Here is a 13,170-nt window from a genome sequence, read left to right on the forward strand (position 1 = left end):
CAGTTCTCAGTGCAACATGGAGTAATTTCACTGTACCAACCTTTGTTTTTTCCTTTGGACTGCTCGACTCGATGTTTTTCCTCTTTCTTCCTGGGGTGTTCTGGCTGTTTGTGCTTCAAGAAGATTTTCCTTGGCACAAGCTGCCAGACAAACCTAAGAAATAGTCTGAGGAAAAATGATGACTTTGATTCTTTTCCCAGCTAGGAACGGCGCTGATTTTATGAATGGGGAGGAAACCCTCAGAGCATCTTATCCTGGTCTGGGAAGAGTTTTTCGCTAGGCTGGCCAGGGTCTGCACACCTCCGCATGGAATCACCGATGGGGTGGGAATAGGAAGCAATACATGACCAGATTTGTCAGGAGACAAAGACACAAGTCTTCTCCTCACTACCAACCGTGTATATCCAACACTTCCCAAAGTATATAAAAGACTGTTAGCGATTGGGGATGGTAAATATGTGATATTCTGCAATTCAGATCGAAGAGCTTTGTAGAGCACTGAACTTACGTTTTCTTTTGCCTGCAGGGAATGCAGCATCCCATGTTTCTTAAACATGGAGCCCAAGTACAGACACGGACATTTTAGCCTCCCACTCTCTGCATGTCAGTGGTGCCCTGCTGCTTAGGACGTATCTCTCCCAGACAATATCTATATACCAGTTCCTGCACAAGACTGTGTTCCCGTGTATTTAGTAGAAGGCCCCATTTTTGAAGATGTAACTCTCGGAATTTAATTGCTTTAATTTTACGGGATTGTGTAGGCTGCTATTTCCAGTTAGGGTTGTGAATCCCTTGAGAATCAATGCATATCTCGTTTGTTTGCTTGCTTGTTCCGAGCCTTCCTGGCAGTTCTGACAAATGTGGAGAGAATAACACAAAGCTGAACGAAACCAGGTCTACTGATACATGAAGAACTATACTGACTATTCTTTTAATTGCAAATAGTTGTGTTTATTTCAGCCTGCTAAAATGCTGCCGGGGTCTAAGACAACTTCTTCCTGTGATGCCAGGTTCATCCCTGCTTTGCCTTTATTGAATAGGATCCTGATGCAGGATTTGAACTACGTGTGCCCGTTTACTCTGGGTGCAGCGGGACTCAGAGGTAGGATGCAGGCTGAAGCGCTTCATGTGTGCAGAGATGACTCAGTGAGCAAGGAAGACCAGTCTGCCAAAGCAGGTTGGTACATGCTGCAGCTGCAGGTAGACCAAATAGCTGCAGCTGCTCTCTAGAAGCCTGGCGCTTTGCGGTGTCCCACAGAATGAGTGGAAAAGCTGGCTGCGTGGGGTTGCCTTGCTATGTTGTCACAGGTAAGCAGTAACCTTTTAGGATAACTGTTTTCTGGCTCCAACACTTTTCTGGAAGGAGACAAGACTGAGTTGGTTTTCAAGGGCTATGTCTTCCAAACTTCATTTTGCTGTTCTGGAGAATGTCGGGACTCCAAGTGCGTAATAACGCAAATACAGTTTAAGACAGGTCAGACTGCAGGTTTATTAACTGTGATGATAGTGAGGGAAAAAACTCATTCCATCGTTAACAAAGGGCTCCAGACAATCATTTGCATGTTAAGAAGCCCAGGTATCCGTCCCTGCCAGGGATGGACTGCTTACGTAGCTTGCTAACTGCCACAGCTACAAGAAGGAAGCAGACAGTGAGCGTGTGACGATAGGGAGAGGTGGCTCTTGGTGGAGCCTGTAGAGTGGCACATCCAGTAGCACCTTACCTCAGAAGTGGGGGCTGGAAACGATGCTAGTTTGGTCAAAAGCATTGTTCTTCTAGTTGGGGTAAACCTCTCAGCCAGACCCCTCAAATCTTAATCATTTTACCACTGCACCTGACTACAGCGATGCTTGCAATGAGAGGCACTGGGGCAGGGCTTTATTTTAGCGTCATTCATTGCAAGTCAGAATAAATTCCTTGCGATGTGAAATGTATGGGAGCCATGTTGTCTTCTGCTGCAGTTGGGTGCTGAAGCGCCTAGTGGTGCTCAGCAGGAGAGCGTTCCCATCCGCTGCTCCGCGGGGCGCCTGGGGAGGGGGCTGGCTCAGCTGGCTGAGCAGAATGTAGGAAAAAAAGCTTTTCTGTTGAAATTCTGCTTTTCCAAATTCGGTGTGCACTGTATCTTGCTGTAAGCGCTATGAAGCAAATTTTTATGTAATAATATGTCCAGAGAGAAATTAAGCGTGTAAGTGAGAAAGTTCTCTCATTTCTTTTTTTGTTGGGAATAGCTGGGAACATGCTAGGTGGTGTGGTGTACAGGGCTGAGCATGGCTCAGGGAACAGAAGCAGCAGAGCCAGCAGCGCTGCCGGGGTTACACGAGAGTGGTGGGGGGCACACGGGCAGCTGCGGGGTCTCCTTTGGCTCTTCTCTAGAAATAAGGAAGGCTGCTCTGCCTTACGTGCACATTTATGCTTCACAGGTGCAACAGCTCTGTGGTAAGGAACGTGTGTGATCGGTAGGAACCCTAGCAATCCCTGTGTTTTTGGAGTGTGTGAGTGTTTTCTGTAATGAAATTATTTCCTGGGAAATGAACTTGTTTGTAATGGCTTTTCTGGTAATTTGGCAAGTTTCACTTCACAGGTAATGTAGTTTTTCCTTTATGGAATCAAATAAGTTGCATGGCTTTCTTGAAATTGTCTCTTGCAAAGACAATCATATCTACATAGAAGAGCTGTTAATGTAACTTTGATACTGCAAGTTGCCTCATTTACCCTAGGATTCATCTTGATAGAAGGGCTGCATTCATCGCAGCTGTAGAGGTTTGCTCTGATAACTGCTTGATGGGTTGGGGCCGATCCTCAGAAGTTAGCAGTGAGCAGGAGGGGTGGGTTTTCTACGTGTCTTGAACATCCTTTTCGAAGAGGAGGCGAGGTCTGTGCTGGGCTTATAAATCCATTTTTTTGGTTACGTCTTTATCTCCTGTATTTGCACTGTTCTCGACACCGGTAATAATGTTAGCTTCTGTCTAAACCTGGGTGTGTCTGTGCTTTTTTTGTATGCTGTGCTTCAGTTTCTTATTGCCTTCCTTGTCACAGTACCTGAGCATCCAGTGCTGTGTTCAACAGTGTGACTACTCTGTTTTGTGAGGATTTTATTTTTTAATGTAAATCCTGAGAATGTCTGTCTTATACTGGTCTTTCTGAAACAGTCTGCCTTCATATACCTATATACCTCCGGGAAATTACTTCTTTTGCCATGCTTTTTTTTTGTCAGATTATTTTGCTTTATGAGATTATGCTATATGAGATTAGTTTCCTGTATATGGAATAACTGTATAGACATATATCCCAGAAATGTGTCATCATGATGTAATCTGTCAGTATTTTAACAATCTTACTGGTCATTTTGTCCCTTCTAGTAGTTAATTTCGCTTCCTTTGTCTTCGGTTGTGCTGGGAGCTGCCTAGCACCCTTGTAGGTGCTACCACCATAAGTGGAGCAGCATCTGCCTGGAGAGATGCAGCAGAATGCCTGCTTGATTTACACTGCAGTGTTTTCAGTCCATTTCAAAAACATAATTGTGTTTTGCTGACTACAAATCATCTTTGATATCCCTCCAAACTGCATGCACATCCCCAAACTTGATCAATTCCAGGCTATATTCTTCTGCCTGCCATCTCCGGTTGATAAATTCTGGACTTCCTTTTCCTCTCAAATAAATAAACAAAAAAGTAAATGAATAAAAATTGTTTCTCCACACATACTGTAATTATGGGTGTTAGTCATGATTTTGAATGGTGCTTGTGTTCACAGTGCAGTTCTGGGTGATGGTAACATCATCCTCTGAAGTTGGTGCTTTTCTGAACAGAGGCATTAATTGCAGATATTCTATTTTAACTTAATTTGTACTGATTTTCTATGCATGCGATTGATAATTTAAAAGAATATAAAAAATGACATCAAGGAAAACAAATGACAAGTGCCAAAAACCCCTGACTTCTGCTATACTGACGTGTAGTTTAAAAACCCCTGTCAGCCTCCACAACACTTTCTTTGACAGAGAATGATGTATTTCGCTTACATTTGATAAGGAAAAGCAATGTGGCTTTAGAAGTTGTGAAATATTCAGTACTTCAGGAAACTGTTGTCTGATTAGATAAGCTAACTGCTTGGAAGAACAACGTAAAGCATTTTTACTGTAAGACTTTTCAATTAATTGCTCTGAGAGTGTTTGGAAACTTCCACAAGTGCACGATATGCTTCTCCTTCAAGTACTTCTCCGCTAATGCTTGGTCATATATATTAAAAACATTTTTCTTGCCTTTAATAATGCCTTGAGATTTTTTTTTTTTGAAGATCTCTGGTAGTCCCTGAAGTTCTGAAGGCGTTTGCATTGTGCAGGCTGGCCCTCTTTGAACCTGCTGGCTTGAGGATATCAAAGCAGGGCTGTGCTTCAGGTAACTGCAGCGGGAGGGAGAGGTAATGGAAGGGCTGAAGGGTACTGGAAATAAACCCTGATGCAGGGTAGCTCTGAGATAGCAAGGAAAGGCAGATGAGAGATGCGGAGTTCAGGAGGTTCCAAGCGATATGTCTGGCCATCAGAAGGAGATCGTGCCACCATGCTCTTGGTGAATCTGGACGGGTCTTTCTGCAGTTCTCATGTGTGAACCCCTGGCTAGGACGGCCAGGTATCGACTGGCTGGGGGAAAAAGGTGTCTGGTTCAAGCGAAGACCACAGTGGGGAAGTACATCCAAGTTGCATCCTCTGCTTTTACATTTGTTCCCCAGTACAAAGTCTTGAGCAGGAAAACACTGAGGAGTGGGAGATGACAACTGTTATTTTCACCAGCTTTGGAGCAATTTCCCATGTTTTAGGCAAATAATGTGATTGTGCGACTGTAGGCAGGACGTGTGCCTACTGAATCAATGCAGCTATTACCATCTATTTTCAGAGTAGTCTTGAAATTACTGGGAATAATTAAGAACTTCGATTTCAGAAACGTCAGAACGCTTTTTTGACACTTTGTTGATATTATGCTGATTATTTTATTCAGAGAAAAATATTCACTGTTGCACAATTGCACAGCTATGAGCAACTTTGATCCGAGGCTGCGTGTATGCTGAGCCTTGTGTCGAATGCAGTTTTTGTAGTAAAAACAATTGAACTTTTTGACCTGTGGAGCTGTTGAAATGTAGGCTGTAGATATACCAGCAGGTGTTCTTTGCCCTTTTACGTGGGAGAAAAATCATGGGTCTGCCTCCAGTTTTGGTACGGTGCCTAGTTAGGGTTCGTTTTAGGAGTCTGACTGGGGTGTAGAGCAGTGGTAGCAGAGAAGGGAGCTCAGCGTTGGAAGACCAAGTCTACTGCTGTTTGCTGGTAAAGACCAGCAGCAGGTGTCTGTGTAGGAACTAAGTGAGTTGTGCATGTAGCAGTTAATGTTTTAGCATTACCTAAGCATGCTTCACTTTTCAAAGATCAGATTTCTCTTTTGTTGGTGTCTCCAGCAATGTAGTGTTGTTGGTTTGTGTTTTTTTAGTGCTATTATCAAATATAGGAAAGGAAAACTAGGCTGAATCACGTTCTTGCCAAAGTGTTGTAAATATTACAATAAGCGTTACTGGTAATGCATTTGCTTGCCTTTTAAAAGCAGTTCTGCAATTAATGCCTCTGGCTCTTACGTCATTTAGAATACTAAAGAAAATAATTGGCAGGCAGAATTTTGGAGAATGCAGCTGGGGAACATGAAAGTATATAATTGTGACGTGAAAGTGATATTACCGATCAATAGAGAGCAATAGGCAATAGGCTTCTATGTATTACAGCTTTTCTCAGTTATTTTCCGGAATGAGGAAAACCAATTCTCTTGGTTAAATAGGTGGTGTCATAATTGTGCTGGGTTTTTGTATTTACCTAAACAGGCAACAGACAGGTCTCAAACTTGGTCTTAGCAGAAGAGACAAGGTATGATTTGGAAATCCTAGTATGAATCGCTAAGATGTAGTGACCAGAGGTTTTTTTCTTTGTACTTTCTCCTTCAATAAATGAATCACCCAGCTTAGAAAAATTTATATCAGAAAAGCATTCATGTTGTGCTTCTGCTTAGTTTTGTGCATCCTGTGTTGTCATTTAAAAGGAACCTGTTTACATCAGGGATGGGCAGGGGAGACCAGCTGACGCCTGATGCAGGTTATCCCACATCTGCTTGCTGATGAGGAGAAATGGTCCAACTAAAACTGTGTGGTGAGCTAGCACAGAAAACAGGAATAGCTCTACAAACCCATTTCTTTCCCAGGAGAGGTTTCTGCATGCCCGGGAGACCAAGGGCAGACCTTGAGGATGTTGTATGAAAAGACCAGAGAAAGCCTAACGGAGCAAAAAGACTGTTCTGCGGGGGAATGGGACAGGGATGCTGGTGACCATGCTGGCATGCAGTGTCGTCTAGTTAGGTTATCGTCTTACCAGCAAATACAGGCTTTTTTGTGCTCGTACACATATGTGTGTATGTAGGTGTATAAATATACATAATACTGATGGGCTGTTTCAAAAGATTTTGGCATAGTTTACAAAGTCCTGCGTGATCACACTGGTGCCTGTCTGTTGCTTCTGTCCTCTCTCTTCTTGCCCATTTTTTGCTGAAGTTCAGTGCCCTGACCGAAGAGCTGTGTCACGAGCAAGGTCGTCCCAGGCGTGGATGAACCCCCACAGGTAGGAGCTGTGGTAAGCACGGGACAAACATCATCCGAAGCTGCTGTTATCCTGGAAACTGAATAATAAACCCATTTTGACAGATGATGGCACTCAAAGCTACTTTTTTATATTATTTAGCTGAAATAATGGGAATCAGATCAGAAGTTTTACTTAGGCAGACGTTCATTTGAAGTTGCTGTCTGAAGGTGGAAGCCAGGAGAAGTCGCTGTGCTGAGGGCCTGGGAAGATGCGTTGCTTTCATCGCTGGGCTTGAACAGCTGCGTTTGGGAATAAAGTTCTGATGAAATCTTTTTGTTGCAGTGATTGATTGCGGTAGCGATACGATGCCAAGGTAGTTAAATCCTGCACATCTGGCAAGGCGTTCAACTTGAGCTTATTGAAAGCCTCCTACCAGGCAAATGAGATAATGCACGAGCAGCTTCACGCCGGTGATCGTTCTTCTATTAAAGTACAACACGGAGCACCTCAGATTCGTCATAAGCAAATTTGTTGAGGCGAAGGAAAATAAGGATGCACCTTCAATATGAAGAAACCTAAGGATGTGCTGTGCCTGTTAATACCCGAGAGGGACTGTGTAGTAACTCTTTTATAATGTGCAGGCTTGAACTCATTGCTGGGTTAGGTTTCCTTCTTGTTAGGGTTTTGTCTATGCCCTGATAAATGAAGACATTTCTTGATCCAGAAGTAAAATAGTGTATATGGCAGATTGTTCAGAACAGGTTGGAACTGAACAGTGAGGCAAAGCTGGCACGCTACCAGGGCTGTTAAGCACGAGCAAAACACTGGAACTACAGACCTGGGAGGAAAAAAAAAATCCTATTAGGATATAGCAACCTAGAAGAAGATGGAGATTTTAAAAAGGCTGCAAAGCAATCTGTAAACTCCACAAAGCTGTCTTTTTTCCCCCCTAAGAATAGAAGTCTGATTTTGAAAGAAAAAAGCTTATAGGAAAAAAATAATGAAGACGTAAGCATTGAGGATGTGAGAGAAGAGGTTATGGTTTGTCTCAGCATTTAGGAATTTTTATAAATACTTAAAAACATTAATAAAACATGTTATAACTATAGTGGATTATCAAGTCCTCTGATGCATGTAGTTGTGAAAAAATGGAGCTTAGCAGGGCAGAGGGTTTTGCATTATGGGAGGAAAAACAGTTGGATGCTGCTTCCAAATGCTACTGCATTGCCCTGCATAAGGGGAGGGCCTGTAGGTCTGGAAGTGTGGGGAACCGAATTGACATTTTTCCTCTTGATAGGTAACACATCCCTAAAAACATGGTGGAATCTATCTTATGGAAAAGATGCTTAGTGTAACGTTGACAAAAATTTAGACAAATCTGAATGAAACTGCATAAAAGCATTTAAAGAACGACCTGTCCACTTCGATACTTATCCCAACAAGCTCAATTCGTTCCTTCTTAGTAACTAGTTGTCCTTTAAGCTTGATGTTCTTGCAGCAGTTGAGAAAGAAAGGTGATTATCCTGAAGTCAAACCTGGGGAGACTGGCTATGGGAGGAGCCGGTCGGGAAGTGCTAGGAGGTCAGTGGGTGCTTGGACCATGGGCTGGTGGCCAGGTGCCCACCCAGCCGTTCTCTTGCTCCCCAGTAGCACAAGGGGAGAAAATAGGATGAAAAAGCTCATGGGCTGAGATGAAGACAGGAAAATCTCTTCTTCCTCACCATGGCTTCTTCGTAGTTGCGGCTGGTTTTGGCAGGAGGCAACCAGGCAGCTCTGGAGGTGGAAATCCCTGGTAGCCTGCAGTGGACTTGGTGGGGAGGCAGCACTGCAGGTTACCACGCTTCACGTGGAAGAAGTGCCTGCTCCATCACTGCCTAGAGCCCTGATTTCCCCCCAGCAAAGCTGCTTCCTCCTCCTGGAGTATGCCTTATTCCCTAGAAATAGAGGCAATGGTTCAGCTGCAGTCCACTCCTGCTCAGCAGAGTACGTGTCCAAAAGCTTAAGTAACACGTGTTAAGCATATGCTTATGTACTTCCCCCAGAAAATATGGATTTGAGCACATGCTTTTCTAGATTAGTATTATGAACGTGCAAAAATAGAAACTCTGTGCAGTGACTTAATCCATCATGAGTGAAAACTGACTGTGGCAGTCTCAAATATTTGCTATTCTAGTTCAGTGTAATCACTATCAGATTTTTTTTTTACAGGTATTATTTCAATATCATTCTGTAATGGAAGCATAGCATTTAAATGTGCTTTTTGGAGAGCACTAGTAGTGGAAAAAAACTCTCACCTAATTTGTGTTGTCCAATAGTAAATAAATCATTATCTCGCTGATTTTTTGCTTAAGGCACTGGTAACATTTTTTTTGTGTGTGTGCTAACAACCTGTTCACCTGTCTGTCTAGCTTGTGTAATGATATTCTGTAGATAAACACAGAGCAGCTGGTAAAGCTTTAACCAGTCTGTAGCTTTTCCCACAGTGCTTGGATTTTTTTTTTTTTTTTTACAAGTCCTCATGACCAGTTACCAATTGTTGTACTCATTTTGGAGTCCTTTTTTCTTTTTATACCCGTGCAACACCAGAAAGCCAAGAAATTCATTTTAAAAAACTGCATTTTCAGTATTTTTAAGACTTTATTGCAAAATTAACCTTGAGGGAATATTTCACCCTTTTTTTTCTTAATGGATAGCACTTGAACTAGAGTTGGTAGATGTAACAATAAATAAATAAATAAATAAATAAATAAATAAATCCTGCGTGCTTTGAGTAGCAGAGTTGCTTTTTCCCTTCATGTGAAGCAGTATCTGTGCTATTAAAAATTATAATGTTTGAAGTTAAGTATCAGATATTGACTCCTCCACCTGTTAGAGAATGATCATTTCTTATTGGTATTTATTACCATTTGGAAAACATTGAATAAAAAAATCAAAGGACCTGTCTGAAGAGAGGTTGTTGGTACGCTCGCTTGCATAGAAGGTGAAAATGAACCCATGTAACAATTTACTGTTAATCCTTTTCTGAAAAAAATACCTAAAATCTTTGAAATAAGTCATCTGCCAGTCAAGCCTGCTAGTGCATCTGTGACTTGTGTAGTCATGTCTTGACTGGATAAGTTTCGATCACTGCAAGTCCATTATTTTTCACATCTGCAATGAATATATTTGGGGTTTCAAGCCTAAATCCTATTATTTTTGGAAAAAAAAACAACAAACAAAATAACTAAAAACTTTTTCCTTCTGATAATATTACATAAGTCTTAAATGAGTTTAATTAGTTGAAAACTAGTAACATGCAACATCAGTTTTAAGCTTTAAAAATACAACATTAGGTCTGAGATGCATAACTGATCATATTTAAAATCTTAGGTCCTAATTCTGCTTCATGGTACACAAAAGACATGATTGTCATCATGTACAGCGAGTTGTTTTCCAAAATGTTAGGCAGTGTTTTCTGTGTGCTGAAGAGCCGGATTGACTTCTTAACCGAGAGCCTTTCCCAAGTCCCATCTCAAAGCAAATGCACTTGTGAAGACCCATTTCTGATTTCTGTGCCATGCAGTAATCATTCCTCTCTGGCATGGTCTGATAACTACAGCATTTATTTCAGGGAATGGAAAGTTTGAGGTTGATCCTCTTTCTCTGGTTGTGCCCTTCTTTCCCCTCAAAACACAGCAGGCAACAGATTTAGCCTGACTACACCTGGGCTTTCTGTAGTAGAGACATTTATACCACCCTTCCCCATAGCAAAGGGGGAGTAAAGGAAGCCATGCAGATCAAAGACTGTTCTGCTGATGTGAATGCCATGGTCTTTCCCTAAAACTTTTCACTTCAGCCAATAGACTCCCATCAGCTGCAGCAGAGTAGGAACTGCTGAGTTGAAGTTTCCTGGCTGAGGAAGGGCAGCATGATGTGGCACCTACAGCAATTAAAACGATCACATGGGGACTGTCTGGTGTCACTCAATATTGTCCTGCAGGTGTTTGGTGGATGCAGTTGCCGTAATGTGTAGTAAAATTAATTTACTTGGGTGAAATGCACCTTTTACCATTACCAAATACTATTTGAAAAGCATTCCCAGTGGATGTAGGCTTATGTTTTTTTTTTTCTAGTCAAAAAGCAACCGGGATTTACTATCAGCAAAATGCATGTAATTAATTTTTTTCCTCATAGTTTCTTTCCGTAGGGATCGGGTCAGGGTTTGAGTGCATGGGAGAGATGTTAATGCTTAGGACACTGGAAAAGTGCAAATGGACAACCAAAGTCTGGAGCCTTTCCTCTCTGGTCTGTGCATTTTATTTTAAGCAGGGCTGGGGTTTAGCTGTTGTTCTGAAGTCTTTAGATCAGTAATTCAAACACAATGAATATTATTTTTTGGAGGGTAACTGACAGGCATCAGAAGATAATTATATCGCTAGCTAGGATCTCGCTCATCTCTATAGTTCCCTTGTTTCAGTCTGTTCTTTGGCTTGTTTGTGATGATGACGTCTTTTGTCTCTATTTTTAGTGGCAATGGTGGGGGCTTCATTCATGTTGTGATGTAAGAGATGGGATTGTGATGGTGGGAGATGAGTGGTTGGAAAGCTGCCTGGCCGAGAAGGACCTGGGAGTATTGGTTGATAGTCGGCTGAATATGAGCCAGCAGTGTGCTCAGGTGGCCAAGAAGGCCAACAGCATCCTGGCCTGTATAAGAAGCAGTGTGGCCAGCAGGTCTAGGGAAGTGATTGTCCCCCTGTACTCGGCTCTGGTGAGGCCGCATCTTGAGTACTGTGTTCAGTTTTGGGCCCCTCGCTACAGGAAGGACATGGACGTGCTCGAGCGAGTCCAGAGAAGGGCGACCAAGCTGGTGAGGGGTCTGGAGAACAAGTCTTACGAGGAGCGGCTGAGGGAGCTGGGCTTGTTCAGCCTGGAGAAGAGGAGGCTCAGGGGCGACCTTATCGCTCTCTACAGTTACCTTAAAGGAGGCTGTAGAGAGGTGGGGGTTGGTCTGTTCTCCCACGTGCCTGGTGACAGGACGAGGGGGAATGGGCGAAAGTTGCGACAGGGGAGTTTTAGGTTGGATGTTAGGAAGTACTTCTTTACCGAAAGGGTTATTAAGCATTGGAACGGGCTGCCCAGGGAGGTGGTGGAGTCACCATCCCTGGAGGTCTTTAAAAGACGTTTAGATGTAGAGCTTAGCGATATGGTTTAGTGGAGTACTTAGTGTTAGGTCGGAGGTTGGACTCGATGATCTTGAGGTCTCTTCCAACCTAGAAATCTGTGTCTGTGTCTGTGTCTGTAAGCAGAAGAAAAACTTGAACAGGATCTTTACTTCCCTACGAAGGGTTGCAGAAACCTGGTGAAAATGTTCTTCGGTGTTCAAAGTCTGGGCTGCTGTCGCTGATGTTTATAATACCATGCATTTTTTGTGTTAGCTAGTTGAGAACGAAGCAGTATTTATACTCGAAAGCCATCATCGAAATCACACAAAAGATGCTCGCGATCTTGTTTTGAAAGATCCACAAAATGAATCCTTAATTCTGGAAACTTGATTTTCAAAACAATTATTAAATTCTGGAATTTCTGACTGAATGGTTTGAGATTTCTCTCTTGGCACCCTGGCTTTTCATTGTAGTATGAGTTTTCTGTCTAGCTGCTTGCTTCTGTCCTGTGTTGAGGTGTCTGTGCTAGAATTCCTTCCTTTCCCAGTCAGTTTACACTTTTTTTAAGTGACAGCTTCTGTTTTTGATAAAGACCAGCTTGCTTACAAGATGTGAGAATGGCATCTTTTCATTTGATAACGTGTAATAAGTAATCTTACAGACCTGTTACTTATTTAACAACATGTAGCTCATAGCTCTCTTAATTTGTTTCCTTTCAACATTCTCTTATAGTCCATGTAAATCCTGAAGAAAAATCAAATCCGAATTTGTTATGAAACAAACTGAGCTAACCTAATTGTAGTCGTCGTTAGGCCTTCGTTGGGAAAACCTGCTTGCAGCCTGTTCAGTAGTTAATGCAACTTCACGTGTAGACAGAGTACTGAGCTTGGCAATGGCAGGGAGTCTTCTGCATTAAATCTCTGAGTTAATGAAAGCTGCAAATGAAGAGTAATGCCTAATAAAAAGTGGATGAAAACAACAATAAAACAACAGTAAAGGAAGTATTCAGTGGGTGATCTTTCATAAAAAGACGAATGATGCAGTATTACAGTAACTGATGATACGCTGATTCCTGTCTTTGTCCTGTCTGGAGTGATAGTCAATGCATATCATATAACTCAGAATAATAAGTAATGACCAATGTATAAAATGATGGTTTTGAATCTGTGGTGAATGTGGTCTGGTGTTACGGTAAGTTATGCACTGGCTGTACAGCTACACAGAATAATCTGGGTCATTTGGTGGGCTGTATCTTTTTGAACATGAGCTGTGAAATGCAGAAAGACTTTGGAGGGTGTCTTGTAGAGTGAAAGAGCCTCCTGCCTTGAGAGCTCAGGCTCAGGAGGGTATTAGGATGATAATAGATTTAACAAAACCAAAAATTAAAACAGGAATAAAAAACTATGTGCAATCTACAAGGGTGT

General features: G+C 42.3%; 1 protein-coding gene across 6 annotated transcripts in view; it reads left to right on the top strand.

Moving 5' to 3' along the window:
* The window catches only part of ZFYVE28 (zinc finger FYVE-type containing 28), a 147,396-nt gene that overhangs the window by 55,589 nt on the left and 78,637 nt on the right, over positions 1-13,170 (top strand). Inside the window, exon 1 of one of the 6 annotated variants that reach the window (XM_035547355.2) lies at positions 6,948-7,199. The exons of the other annotated variants lie outside the window; for them this stretch is intronic. The gene's annotated coding sequence lies outside the window, so the exon portion shown is untranslated. Of the gene's footprint in view, positions 1-6,947; positions 7,200-13,170 lie in introns of those variants that run through there. 6 annotated transcript variants of the gene reach the window in all.

This window comes from Cygnus atratus, chromosome 4, assembly GCF_013377495.2.
Source record: "Cygnus atratus isolate AKBS03 ecotype Queensland, Australia chromosome 4, CAtr_DNAZoo_HiC_assembly, whole genome shotgun sequence".
Classification (NCBI taxonomy): Eukaryota; Metazoa; Chordata; class Aves; order Anseriformes; family Anatidae; genus Cygnus; species Cygnus atratus.